This window comes from Rana temporaria, chromosome 1, assembly GCF_905171775.1.
Source record: "Rana temporaria chromosome 1, aRanTem1.1, whole genome shotgun sequence".
Lineage (NCBI taxonomy): Eukaryota > Metazoa > Chordata > Amphibia > Anura > Ranidae > Rana > Rana temporaria.
Window position 1 is genome coordinate 196812916 of NC_053489.1, and position 13377 is coordinate 196826292.

The following is a 13377-nucleotide window of genomic DNA, read 5'->3' on the forward strand; positions in this document are numbered from 1 at the left end:
TTTTTTGCAGCTTAAAAACGGCTCAGCCATCTACAGCTCAAAAATGTCATGGTGGGCATGAGGTCATAGACTAACATGGAGAGCCGTTTTTAAGCTGCAAAAAACGCTCAGAAAAGTGGCTGTAAAAACGACCATGGAAATGAAGCCTAAGGGAAAGAAAGCCTAAAAAAGAAAACAAATACACCCAACACATCTAAGAATTGGTAAGCTGCAATATAACAAATGTTTGTTTTTGGGTTTTATACCGCTTTAACAATGTACATTTCCAGGAAACATGGAAAATGTTGCCTGGTTTGCCATTGCATCTCCAGCATGTTGAGAAGGTTGAAGGGTAAATTACATATGTGTAAGATTTTGAGAACCACGGGCCAAATCCTCAGCCAGGCGGCGTAACTTAACTTTCAGCAGTTAAGTTACACTGACTTAAAGTTTCTACCTAAGTGCCTGATCCACAAAGCACTTACCTAGAAATTTCAGGCCGTGTAACTTAAGTGCCGCCGTCGCAAGGCGGTCCTCCTCTCCGGGGGGCGTGTAAAATTTAAATGAGGCGCGCTCCCGCGCCGGCCGACGTGCAGCGCGCGAACGTAATTGACGCCGGGCGGCTTTGTGGATTGCGACGGGACACTAAAGTTGCGACGGGTGAAAAAAAATATACGCGCCGGGAAAACAAATAATTATAAAAAAAATGACAGCGTCGCTCAGCATGCATTCCTGAGAGGGAGAACTCCATGCCAATTTTCAAAGAAAAAACCGGCATGGGTTCCCCCCCCCCCCAGGAGCATACCAGGCCCTTAGGTCTGGTATGGGTTGTAAGGAGACCCCCCCACGCCGAAAATTCGACGTAGGGGGTCCCCCTACAATCCATACCAGACCCGTATCCAAAGCACGCTACCCGGCCAGTCAGGAAGGGAGTGGGGACGAGCGAGCGCCCCCCCCCCTCCTGAGCCGTGCCAGGCCGCATGCCCTCAACATGGGGGGGTTGGGTGCTCTGGGGCAGGGGGGCGCACTGCGGGCCCCCCCACCCCAGAGCACCCTGTCCCCATGTTGATGAGGACAGGACCTCTTCCCGACAACCCTTGCCGTTGGTTGTCGGGGTCTGTGGGCGGGGGCTTATCGGAATCTGGGAGTCCCCTCAAATAAGGGGGCCCCCAGATACCGGACCCCCACCCTAAGTGAATGGATATGGGGTACATCGTACCTCTACCCATTCACCTGGAGGCAAAAAGTAAAAGTTATTAAACACACAACACAAGGGTTTTTAAAATAATTTATTATTCTGCTCCGGAGGCCCCCCCTGTCTTCTTTATTAGCTCTATTACCAGGGGGGGCTTCTTCTTCCACTCTCCGGGGTCTTCTTCCACTCTCCGGGGGTCTTCTTCCACTCTCCGGGGGGGGTTTCTTCTTCCGCTCTCCGGGGGGGGGCTTCTCCGCTCTCCGGGGGTCTTCTTCTCTCTTCGCCGCTCTCCGCTGTTGACTCGGTGAACCCCGGTTCTTCTCCAGCTGTCCGGTGCCTTCTTCTTCAGCGCTGGCTGCCTGCTATCTTTGTGTGTTAGTTCAATTACTAACAGGCAGCCGGCGCGGTCTTCTGTGACATCAGGTTCTTCTTCTCCCCTCTTCCGATGTTGCCTCGTCGCCTCTTGTCACTGTAATGATGGAAGCGCGCCTTGCATCCCATTTATATAGGCACTCCCTGTCCCATCATGCTCCGGTAGGTACCCACGTGGTGGGTGCACGTGGGTAGGCACCCACCACGTGGGTACCTGCCGGAGCATGATGGGACGGTGATGCCTATATAAATGGGATGCAAGGCGCGCTTCCATCATTACAGTGACAAGAGGCGACGAGGCAACATCGGAAGAGGGGAGAAGAACAGAAGAGAAGAACCTGACGTCACAGAAGACCGCGCTGGCTGCCTGTTACTAATTGAGCTAACACACAAAGATAGCAGGCAGCCAGCGCTGAAGAAGAAGGCACCGGACAGCTGCAGAAGAACCGGGGTTCGACGAGTCAACAGCGGAGAGCGGCGAAGATAGAAGAAGACCCCCGGAGAGAGAAGAAGACCCCCGGAGAGCGGAGAGGCCCCCCCCCCGGAGAGCGGAAGAAGAAGCCCCCCCGGAGAGCGGAGAAGACCCCTGGAGAGCGGAAGAAGAAGCCCCCCCTGGTATTAGAGCTAATAAAGAAGACAGGGGGGGGCCTCCGGAGCAGAATAATAAATTATTTTAAAAACCCTTGTGTTGTGTGTTTACTAACTTTAACTTTTTGCCTCCAGGTGAATGGATAGGGGTACGATGTACCCCATATCCATTCACTTAGGGTGGGGGGCCGGTATCTGGGGGCCCCCTTATTAAAGGGGACTCCCAGATTCCGATAAGCCCCCGCCCGCATACCCCGACAACCAACGGCAAGGGTTGTCGGGAAGAGGTCCTGTCCTCATCAACATGGGGACAGGGTGCTCTGGGGTGGGGGGGCCCGCAGTGCGCCCCCCTGCCCCAGAGCACCCAACCCCCCCATGTTGAGGGCATGCGGCCTGGCATGGCTCAGGAGGGGGGGGCGCTCGCTCGTCCCCACTCCCATTCCTGGCCGGCCGGGTAGCGTGCTTTGGATACGGGTCTGGTATGGATTGTAGGGGGACCCCCTACGTCGATTTTTCGGTGGAGGGGGGGTCTCCTTACAACCCATACCAGACCTAAGGGCCTGGTATGCTCCTGGGGGGGAACCCATGCCGGTTTGGATTTTACAAATTGCCGTGGAGTTCTCCCTCGGGAATGCATACCAAATGCCGTCGCTTGAATGTGCTTTTACATGGTGTTACTAACTTTACACTTTGTAAAAGCAGCCCTAATTTTACACTTGGCAAACTAAAACTTACGGCGAAAAAACGAAGCAGAAAAGCTTTGTGGATCGCCCTAAATGCTAATTTGCATACCAGAAGAGGCATTTCGACTCGAAATGCCCCCAGTGGCGGATGCGGTACTGCATCCTAAGATCCGGCAGTGTAAGTCCCTTACAGATGTCGGATCTTCTGCCTAACTTAGGAAAACTGCTTCTGAGGATCAGTTCCAAAGTTAGAACCAGAGATACGACGGCTTACGCCGGAGTATCTCTTTTGAGGATTTGGCCCCACTTGAATAGCAATTAGTGCCAATTTTTTTTTTTAAATCTGTTCGAAATTGAGGACTTTTGCAAGAAGAGAATGTGCCCCCTTTGATGCTGAGACAGTGTGAGCCCCAGGTCTCTCCTTCACTTAACCATCTCAATACAGGGAACTTTCAGCGCTGTCACAGTTTGAATGACAATTGCCTGGTCATGCAACACTGTACCCAAATTATATTTTTATCAGTTTGTTGAGACGGATAGAGTTTTAATTTGGTGGTATTTTTTTTTCTAAATATAATATATATATATATATATATATATATATATATATATATATATATATATGTACTGTCACCAGTCAGTGTCCGTGGTCACCACCACACCCACTATATGATGACGCTGTACTGCATGGGTAACAGTCTGTAAAAAAAACGTATATTATGACAAAAAATGGCAACTTGGACTGTCTACATTCCAAAAAGGGGTAATTCGGGGGATATCTGTACTGTCCTGACATTTTTGGGCCTCAAGAAAAAAGATCAGTACATCGGGATTGATCACTTTTCAGTTATATAGCATAGTTTGTAGATTTATAACTTTCCTACAGATGAAATGATATGCACTTATTTGGGTTATTTTACGAAAAAAATGTAGCAGAATATATATTGGCCTAAAGATTATCTATTTGCGAAGTTCTATAACAGAAACATTAACGTTTATAAAGAAAAACTTGTTTTTTTTTATTTATTTTTTTACGTTTATTTAGCAAAAAATAAAAAACACGTGTCGATTAAATACCACCAAAAGAAAGCTTTATTTGTGTGAACAGAAATTATATAAATTGAGTTAGGTTACAGTATTGCATGACCGTGCTGAAAGCTGAAAATTGGCCTAGGCAGGAAGAGGGTGAAAGTGCTTATACCTTCTAAGGGCTTAAACAGCAGTCAAGAACCAGCTCTGTAAAATCAGACTTCCAGCTACTGCAGCTCAAAAGTAAACATAAAACATATCCAAAGTTTTTGGAAAGTACTATGGAATTTATGTACTGTTTTCTTCTGAACTTTATAATAAATCACAGTGAAAAGAGTAAAGCTTTGTACACATGACCGATTTTCCCGTCAGGAAAACTGCCAGGAGAGCTTTTGGCCAGGTGGGCCTGTCTCTATGTACCTCCTTCTCTCTTTCTTTATTACCATCCTCTGAGCGATACATCTCATAACATTGGGAAGCCAGGAGGAAGAGGAAGAGATACACAGGATTATTTACGAACTCGTCGTTTGTTGGAGACAGGCCCACTATTCATGTCCTCTGAGTGAGTGCATGGTTATGTGATTTATTATCTTCAGGAGTGTCCTCACAGTATTATGCCATATATCCCTTTGCTGTTTCTTTCATATGTAAACCTGGTGCTGAGCCCTTCAGCTTCAACAAAGTCTCTTGTACTACCTAAGATACACCCGAGGTGTTTTGGCTGTCCGTGCTACAGCCATGAGGTGAGCATTTAGGGGCCACAAGAGGTGTTTGCGCCAAAGCTATCTCTCCTCTCAACACTTGTGTTGTCTGGTTTTGGGATCACTTTCTAGAGACTTTTTGCACTTTATCAGTTCGTTCAATCACATAGATTGTGTTATCTTTTTATCACGTTTGAATGATATCACTTGTATTATACATATTGTTTGCTTTTTTGTTCATTTTACTTTGATGTTAGTTGAAGTAATCACTTATTGTTTTTTTAAAAGGCTTTCATTGCCTTTAGTGTGTAGTTCACTTATTTACCTACAGTTTCAATGGGCTATCAGTCACACTGTCTTAGTTTTGTAGTTATACAGCGCAGTCACTACTATTTATTTATTAACTCCCTGTTTTCACTGTCAACATTTTGGGGTGGTGTACTGCAGTGGTTCACAACCTTGCCCTCAAGTACCCTAAACAGGCCATGTTTTGGGAATTTCTCTTAGATAAAATAGCTGTCCAAAATACCAAGCCATTGACCCTGATTTAAAGCACATGTGCAAGATAAAGGAAAACCTGCAAACATGGCCTGTTGGGGTACTTGAAGACAGGATTGAGAACCACTGGTGTACTGCATAGGAAACAGTGGACTGAGTAGAGCTGGGATTTTAGTGCAGAGCAGGCAGAGAGTACAGAAAATAAATCTGTGACCCAACACTGCACACATTATGATTAGATATATATTGATTAGATAAATATTAGATTAGATAAAAAACAATTAGATAATTATTGATAAAGTATGATTAGAAAATAAGTTCAAAATCGAGTGCAGCTGTGCATTATGGCCAATCTGCTTCTAACTTCTCCAATAACTTTATAATATTATAGTGTAGTCTCAACTCATGGTATACCCATATACAGTTACAACAGGTTCACCTCTGCAGCTGTACCCTCCTGGCCGCCGTGGGAGAGTGATCTCCGCGGTCGACTGCGACTTCAGAGCGAGTGGGTGTTCTTCATAGGTAAGCCACACAGCGCTTGTTCCCCTAATTATACTTCATATATTGTTGATACTCCAATACCTGTTTGCTGATACCTGATTGGCTTATACATGTTCACCCATATGTCCATAGCCTTTGATGCTAACAATTATGTATCATTTTTAGAATTCTCCTGATGAAGCAACTTTGTTGCGAAACTAGTTGAGATCCTGCCTTGTGGGACCCCCTCTCTTCACCGTGATCCTTGTTTAGGGTCGATTCTAGCCCGGTGACCTGTATGGTTGATCCCGCAATATGTTCACTGTTTTATATTATTGCTGTGATGTATTTTATGATTATGTTTGTTTTTTGATACCATGTTAATAAATTGATATATATCTTTTATTTTCTATTACGCCACAATTCCTTTTTCTCTATCTAGTACCGATATAGTCCTTTTGCCCCTTCCCTCCTATGGTCTTTTGGGCCTTTGGGGTCCCTTTTAGCCCTAGTTCTATTCTTTCTAATTTCAGTTTGTTCAATTAAGCTTTGACAAAAAAAAAAAACTGGAAGCTGATTAGTTTCTATACAAAGCTGCACCAGATTAAGAGCGTTCTTGTTTTTTTTTAAATAAACCCCATAGTGTCATATTGTGGCAGCTAACCCAAAATCTAATTTATTGAGAATTGTGAGAATCTACTGCCACACCCTATATTTAACTGCCGTGTGAAGTAAATAAAAGGCAGGCTTCAGCTCAAATTGTCCTGTTTACTCACACAGGGCTTAATCATAGAGGTCCTCACCTCTACGATTAAGCCCAATGTGGGGGAAACATGTCAGAGTATGAATAAGACGTAAACTGTAGGTGGGGAATCCTGTCTTTCATTCACTTCACACCAGAGTGAAATACATTGTGGTGATACTTGGGTGCTATATTGTATCTTGGAGCAAGATGTGCTCTGACTCTGCCAGCACCTGAATACAGTGAATAGAGTGTACACTGAGCAGGAGACTGATACTGCAAGTTTGGAGCAGCGCCATTCTCTTATGACAAATAGAACACTATATAATCTGAAATAAGATTCATAAGTGTCAAAACTCAAAATTTGGAAAATAGGAGCAATCCCACAACTGGAATTCATGACGTCCATGTGAGGTGATTAAAAATCCCGAGTTGTGCGTCCAATGTGCATCTACACATCATCAGTAAGACCCTTCACTTCTAGGGTTACAAATTACCAGAAGCATTGGCCTCCAGATTAAAGATCTGTCATATAACGCTTTTCCCCCAAATATGATACCCAAAATTAAGTCTCACATAACCTCAGATATCAACAGTGGAGTCACTAGTGTTGGTGCCGTAAAACATGGTGTTACAGCTCCCCCCCTTGCTGTGGACATAATACAAGAGATGGTCAGAGACTGCAGATAGGATACAAGAGATGGTCAGAGATTAGGGCCATAGCCGTACTCACAGTGGCGTGGGAATCTCCAGCAGCCATGGATGCGGTGGTCTGGTCTCTGGGACTTTGTGTGGCTATGCTCATAATGGTGTAATGGGAGTCTCCAGAGCTATGGATGGAAGGTGCAGGGGTCTAGTCTCTGGGACTTCGTGTGACCATGCTCACAGTGGTGTAGTGGAAGTCTCCAGCAGCCATAGATGGATGGTGCAAGGCAGGAGTCCAGTCTCTGGAACTCCACGTCCTTGCTGCTTACAGTGGCATGGTGGTGGGTTGGCAGATCGGAATCCAGTCTTCAAGTCGGGACTACTATGCTGCACTGCCATTCATTCAAGCATGGGACCAAGCAGCGCCACAATGCCCCCCCCCCGGCCAAAAGTAGCAAAGCATGTCCGAGCCCAGCCGAAACCATGCACAGTTCCAAAGTCTTCCCGGAACCATATTTTTTATGGATTGTTGGCATCCCTGGAGTCACTATTCTGGTGGGTGTCACCCAGGTGCGGTCTGCACCCCCATAGCGACGACACTGGATGTCCAGCAAAGCAAAGACCACATTGTAAATTACTGCATTTGTTAAAGAACACAGGAACAAACAAATGCAGTACTCACATTAAAAAAGTGCATTCGCTGCATTGCACAATGTCAGCTTGTAATTTGATTGGTTTGGTGTGAACTACTCTTCAACTTTGTGGTGTTTAGTAATTAAGTGAGATCAAACCTAAAATCCTAGAAGTAGTACACTGGTTAGAAAACTGCTTTATATGTACCTGTTTAGTGGCCTGTTTACTGAAACTTTGCTCTGGAGCAGAACTCCTGACACCCAATCTGATTCCCAGTGTATAGAAGAGTGTGCCCCATGCTGGTCTCTGTGGGTCATTCTGATAAGCACTACTGTATGCCACTATTGTGCAGAAGGAACCACAGTAGCCAGCCAGTGGATTCACCATTTGACACATTGGGGGGAACTAAATAGGAATGCTGTCAAGAGTCCTTCTACAGAGTTAAGTTTTCTCAAACCGGCCCCTGTACAGGTATAAAGCTAATTTCTTCTGCTTATGCAATTTCTCTTAATCCCTGAGTCACATTAAGTAATCTTTACTTACCTATTCCAGTGCTGTCAGCATATAGCGGGTACCTACCTGCATATCAAGTCCTGTCTCAGTTTACACCCAACTGCTCTGATGAGCATTTACCTCCTAGGTCATGGGTCTTCAAACTACGGCCCTCCAGTTGTTCAGGAACTACAATTCCCATCATGCCTAGTCAAGTCTGTGAATGTCAGAGTCTTGCAATGCCTCATGGGATGTGTAGTTCCGCAACAGCTGGAGGGCCGTAGTTTGAGGATCCTTGTCCTAGGTAAATAGGTTGGGGGCAGTGGCGGCTGGTGCTCAAAATTTTTGGGGGGGCGCAAACGAAAAAAAAAATTGCAGCCTCACTGTGCCCATCAAATGCAGCCACTGTGCCATCAATTGTCACCACTGTGCCATGCCATCAAACGCAGCCACTGTGCCATTAATTGTCACCACTGTGCCATGCCATAAAACGCAGCCACTGTGCCATCAATTTGCACCACTGTGCCATGCCATTAAACGCAGCCAATGTGCCATGCCATCAAACGCAGCCACTGTGCCATCAATTGTCACCACTGTGCCATGCCATCAAACGCAGCCACTGTGCCATGCCATCAAACACAGCCACTGTGCCATCAATTGTCACCACTGTGCCCTTTAATTGTCACCACTGTGCCCTTTAATTGTCACCGCTGTGCCCTTTAATTGTCGCCGCTGTGCCCTTTAATTGTCCCCACTGTGCCCATTGTCCCCACTGTGCCTATTGTCGCCACTGTGCCCATTGATGTCGCTGTGCCCTGTAAAGTGCCCCTTCCCCCCCCCCCGCCCGGCACTTACCTTTACTGGAGTCAGCCATCCACGTCCCTCGATGTCTTCTACCGCCCTCCATGACTGACAGGTGTCTCAGCCAATTAGGTTACCGGTAGCCAGAATCAGCCAACCTGATTGGCTGAGATGCCTGTCAGTCTTATCCAAGGAGCGCATCCCTAGTGCGTTCCTTGTATAAGCTTCCGGGACCAGAGGGCTGTCCTCGGAAAAGCCTATCAGAGCCATTGGCTCTGATAGGCACTTCCGTACAGCCAACCAGCTGCCGTTATTCAGATGGCCGGACATGAGCGCCGACCATCTGAATAGAACAGCGGCAGCGGCGATAATAACATAGATTAATGCAATGCATGAATCTATGTTATTAGACTGAGTGGCGGTGAGAGCCAGAGGGGGCGGCGCTCCAGCGCCCTCTATGGACGAACCGCCACTGTTTGGGGGACTGTCTCTGCCTCTTTTCATCTCATAAGCCTCACTGTTGGCACTTTACTGTGATAAAGTTGTTATTTCAGAGAGTACCTTTAAAATGCATTGCAAAATTCTTTTCACAAACTATTGAATTATTTTACAGTTTATTAACAGTTACATTAAACAGCTCAATTCTGAACTATTCTCTCTCCCTGGAATGAAATAGTCTACATTTCTAATCACTGACTATTTTTTGTATTTTATCAGACATGGGTTACAATATAACTGAGCATTTAGACACAATCTACAAAATAGCTAGAGACACACATTAATGCTCCAGGGTAATTAGGCCTTCATAAAACTGCTGCAGATTTATACTACAATAAATACAATTAATTTGTAAAAGGCATCTTAACGATTAACATTTATTCCATATTAATAAGCAATAACTGCTTTTATGGTGGATTAAATGCTTATTTTGTGGCACTAAAATGTAACTGTAACACCATTCTGGAAGCAACTTGCAAAAGGTTACAGAAGATTCTGCACCATTAAGACATCTATAATTCTCATACTTTTAAAGTATAATGGCATGGATTTTACCACTTCTAATTGTGTTCCAGTAGAATGGTTAATCGTTTTTATTATTAATCTACATTGCAATTCTTAGTGAATTCTCGTGAATTTCTGAGTCCAACCAAACCTGTGGTCTAGTCATGATTCAGTAGATTTTCTGATGACCAGTTCTGATGACCAGTTTTTAGATACACAAGTGACAATGATAAGCTTAAAGTACACCTAACATTAATCAAAATAATCTATCCTGGATGCAGGACCAAAATCATCTTTTCATATGCCATGGAAACTCCAAAGCCCTCTATCATGAAAACACTGACTTTCTCTAGCAGTGTTGACAGTTGGCTCACTCTATTCTGCCCCCTGAACCTTTCTGCTGCCTGTTATTATAGAGGTTGGCCTTACTTGCCAGTAAAAGGTGTAGGAAGTAATGGGTGAGATATTAACACCTTTAGGACCTGTGTCTATTAGCTTTATTAACCGCTTCAGCCCCACAAAGAATTACCCCCTTAATCGCTTCAGTCCGGACCATTTTGGTGGTCAAAGACCAGGCCACCTTTTGCAATTCGTGACTGCAACATTATGGCGGACACATCAGACACTTTTGACACCTTTTTGGGACCATTGTCATTTTTACAGCGAACAGTGCTATAAAAATGCATTGATTACTCTGGCATTGAAGGGGTTAACCACTAGGGGGGCGCTGCAGGGGTTAAGTGTTCCCTAGAAAGTGATTCTTACTGTTAGGGGGCGTGGCTACACATGACATGTCACTGATGACCGTTCCTGCTCATGGGGAATGGTCATCAGTGACAGTGTCACTAGGCAGAATAGGGAAATGCCTTGTTAACAAAGGCATTCCCCTGTTCTGCCCTTGCCAACCGCAGTCGCAGGACTCCCGGGAACACTGGGCGGCAGATTTGAATGGACGAATCTGTATGCCAATCTGCCTGTCCGTGCCATTCTGTTGACGTAAATAGTCGTGTGGTGCTCGGCAAGTGGTTAATGACCAAGCCATGTTTGCGATACGTCACTGTGACCCTTTAACTGACAACTGCGCGGTTGTGCGACGTTGTACCCAAACAAAATTGATCTCCTTTTTTCCCCACAAATAGAGCTTTCTTTTGGTGGTATTTGATCACCTCTGCGTTTTTTGTGCTATAATCAAAAAAAGAATGACAATTTAGAGAATTAAACAGTATTTTTTACTTTCTGCTATAATACATATCCCCAAAAAAATTACAAATGTGACCCCAAGTGACACTTTTTGGGGACCAGTGACATTATTTAAGTGATCAGTGCTAAAAAAAATGCACTTATCAATGTATTAATGACACTGGCAGGGAAGGGGTTAACACTAGGGGGCGATCAAGTAGTTAACTGTGTTACCTGGGTGTGTTCTAACTGTGTGGGGGATGTGCTTGCTAGGAAAACACAGAGATCTCTGTTCCTGATCACTAGGAACAGCAGATCTCAGAGTTGTCTCCTGTCAGAATGGGGATCCGCCTTGTTTACATAGGCAGATCCCTGTTCTACCTCTCTGTGGAGTGATTGTGGGTTGCCAGCAGACATCGAGTTCGCCCATAGTGTCTATTACATGAAACGACGTACAGGTACATTGTTTTGTGCAGTAGAGCTGACCTGCCACAGTATATGTACTGTGGCTGGTCAGCAAGTGGTAAAACAAATATAGCATGTCTTTTGAAGTGTTGGTATCTGGATATTAGAGATCCCAAAGTTCTCATATACATAGAAAAGTATGTGCATACACTCCTAGTTGCCTGCATTTTAAGTCTGTATTTGGTGTAGAGCAGTGGTTCTCAACCTCAGTCCTCGAGTAACCCCATTAGGTCTGTGATAGATCTGGATAAAATGTCTATTTGATAAGTTGAGCTTGTTCTTTTATTGGAACCACTGGGGTGTTTCTCAGTTTATATTCTTTTTATTTCTTTTTATATTTTCATATTTCTTTTTATATATGCATATGTATGTATGTATGAGAATGATCAATACTGCTTATTTTCCTTGATAAGTTTTGTCAGATATGTTTTTAAAGTATATTCCAACTTGGATGGACATACAGAGAGAGCTATTAAAATAAAAAAGCAGCTCCATTCCCCATTCCCCCCCCCCTTCTACTGCCATTCCTCCTTGTGATGTACTCCAAAAGAGCAGAAAATAACTTTTGAGGGGAAGTTCCCATCCCCCATTGCATTCCTAAATGAACTGTGAGCCTGTGTGACTTTTTGGAAGAAAACTGTTGCAGAAGCTGACAAGAAGAACATGGAATGGACTTGTAAGGAGAAACCATCCCTATATGAACTGGCCAATGAGGGTTCCCATGCTGAGTACAAGGGGGTGGGTGAAGGGTGTGAAATGTATGGGTTGACCAATGAGAATGTATGCTTTGTGATTTCATATGGTAAATAAAACAAAAGTGAGGAGGGCTTGCTCTTCCTGTTGGGACCGAGCTAAGAGGTGAGCATGTAGAGTTTCTTGTCTGGTTTTGCATGCTTTCCTTAATTTGAAATCAGCCGCAGAAATGGGTAACCCCGAGATTGTATCAGGAAATCAATTAATTGATGAGTCTCTATCAGGTCATGTTTTGAGAATTTTCTTTGCTTTGCACAGGCAATTTAATTCAGTGTCAATGGCTTGGTATTTATGGTAATATTTAAATTATTACATATTCAGGTCTTGCGTCTCTGCCTTAAGCAGGTTGTGTCTTGCTGTTTCTGTGTCTCCAATCTACAGGCCCGGTATGACTAAAAACAATGAATTCTCTAAATGAATGAGATTTTATTTCCAAAGTTTTTTTTTACTTTAGAAATTAAACTATATGTTGCCTTTTCTGTTATGATTTTACATCAGAAGGTAGAGCTAGTAATTATGGCATGGAAGCTTTTAAGAGTACAGTTCTGCCACTGGATAGCATAGGCTATTGACACTGACTGGTTGGTCTCTGTTAATACATGGTAGCCATACATACAGTATCAATAACAGTTGCCTGATGTTTGTTTAACTTGAAACATCTTAGTGAAATCATTGCACAACATATATCCTGCTGTTCTGCACTTGCATGCTAGGTTAATTGGTTACATAATTGCTATTGATGTAGCTCACCTTTGTATGACCTTTATTTGAAGCAAATGTGTACTGCTTTATCTATCTATCTATCTATCTATCTATCTATCTATCTATCTATCTATCTATCTATCGAGATATATATATATATATATATATATATATATATATATATATATATATATATATATATATATATATATACACACATATGTAGTTGTGTGAAAAATTATTTGCCCCCTTCAGATTTTTTTTTTTTCCATATTTGTCAAACTTAAATGACTCAGATCATCAAACAAAATTGTATTATTACACAAAGATAACCCGAGTAAATACAAAATGCAGTGTTTAAACGATGGTTTCAATTATTACATCAAAAAATCTGTCTAAACCTGCCTGGCTTTATGTGAAAAAAGTAATTGCCCC